The following is a 2,172-nucleotide window of genomic DNA, read 5'->3' on the forward strand; positions in this document are numbered from 1 at the left end:
TTTACCCTCAGTCTGCATTTTATCCCTGGTCTGCAGTCTGAAGTCTGCATTTTACCCTCATCATTTTACCCCCGGTCTGCAGTCTGCAGTCTACGTTTTACACTGACCGATTACGAAGGTCTCTTTGATGGCAATGTTTGTAGAGATATTTATCCTGTTGGTTCTCAACCTGGCAAAATCTATGGTCTTCCAGACATGATTCAGTCCCTCTGTTTCTTCCATATAGGTACTTACAATTACAATTTGGTTAAGTTTCTTTGTAGTCTTTTGGAACCTCACATCCCATTGGATTGTTCTCTTCGTGAGGTGTTTCCTTTCGTACAAGAAGTTAAACAACTTTCCATTCATGACAACTTCATGGCTTCCTATGCTGTTGACGGAGAGCTTGTTCGCTAATATAAATAGTTCTTGAGTAATTAAATTAATTTGCACCCGAAGCTCCTTCCTTCGGCTTCAAAACTGAGAATCGAGACACCGCTTTTTGTTTAAAACACATTAATTTACGTTTTGCATAAAAAAAAAATCACGGATAAAAAGTGATCAGGCTGTAGCCTCTTGATGCGAAAATGTTTGGCTTCGTTGCGGAGTTAGTATTTTCCATGGATACCCAAATATTTGTTATGCTTTGCATTGACACCTGTCTGTCAGCTATTTCTGCCACTCCTTGTCCTGTCACATTCCAACATTCACTTGACGCTAGTCAGCCAACCTTGATTGATATGCTCAGGTTTATATAGGATCCTGTTCAAACTCGAAATCATCAGGCATTCCTGCGATGATCTAAAATCTTATTTTTTTTCAATGAGACCCGTGACTGGGAGTGTACAGCTTGACTGTATTTGTGGAACGCCATTTTTACAGACCTACAGTAGTTTTCTTTTGATTGACTTTCGCGCGAAACCAGACCTTTCCAGCTAATCACAAGTCTTGCATGAGAACTTATCACACATGGGATTGAGAAAGGTTACTCGTTCAAGCCAAATCTTATTTAATTACAAACTCGACTAAAAAAGTTTGATTTGTGAAAATGCCGTTACAAAGGCTCGACTCCTGTTTATGTATGTTCCTCTTCATGCATAGCTAGTCAGATGGGTCGTTGTCCCCCGGTTCGACTGAGCGCAGCGATAGAGAAAAAAAATGACAATTGACCTTTCTCAGTTACTGTCTAACATTCAGTTTCCTAGCGATTGACAAAAAACGCTGTGCCAGTGTTTCTGGAATGATAGAACCCAAGAACCAGTTTCCCAGGCAGGTTAACTCAAAATGTGGAGGTCGAGTTAACCTTGGCGTAAAGTGCTCAATGCTGTGGTAACAGAGCTAAGTATACATAAGTTGAAGGATTAAAGAGGACGCATCGATTCTCTGTTACTCTGAGTTTCGCGCCTAAGCGCTCGTCAGACAGAACTTTATTCAACTAAGATCATACCTTCTTATATACAAATTAGATAAGTAGCTAATTAATTCATTAATGTGATGATCTGATCTACGTGTGAAATAACGATTTTCTAGAGCTATTGTTGGCGGCTTGTGAAATTTGCTAAGTAAAACTTATTCTCGTGGCGGCATTTAGAAATGAGTTCTGTTCTTTTGTTTAATAAAGACGGCTTCTTGGCTCTAATTAAATAAAGTTTTTCTGTCAGGCACAAGTGGCACCGCTTGCTTTTGTTGCTGTAGGCCGGGGCGGTCGCCAAAATACTCCAGTTAATTGTAAAATTAGTGTTGCTGTCTTTGAGTGTCCAGATGTGTTTTGATAGTTCCGTGCTGTTTGAATAGTTTCTGTTCCGAAAAGAAAGTTTGTGCTGCGTGTAACGTTGTTTAAAAGTTCCTTCTGTTAGTCCAATGTAGTTCTTTCCGATGGGGTCGCTTTCTGTTGTTACTTTGGCGTTTTAGACGACGCTTGGGGTCAGACAGTTGTTTTTCAGAGGGCAGTCGTTTTTCTTCCTGCAGTTACAAGCAAGACACCCTCCACGGAAAGCAATTGTAACTGCAGGAAGAAAAACGACTGCCCTCTGAAAAACAACTGTCTGAACTCAAGCGGCACCTTTTCATTTTCCAAAGAACCAACCTCTGATTGGCAGTGACGTGGACAGATGATTACAACATGTCTCTCAACCTGTCTCTCATCTCGGTTCCTGTGAAGTACCGGTACTGAAAATGAGTCACGGAGGTTAA

The sequence above is a fragment of the Montipora foliosa genome, chromosome 10 (assembly GCF_036669935.1).
Source record: "Montipora foliosa isolate CH-2021 chromosome 10, ASM3666993v2, whole genome shotgun sequence".
NCBI classification, from domain to species: Eukaryota; Metazoa; Cnidaria; class Anthozoa; order Scleractinia; family Acroporidae; genus Montipora; species Montipora foliosa.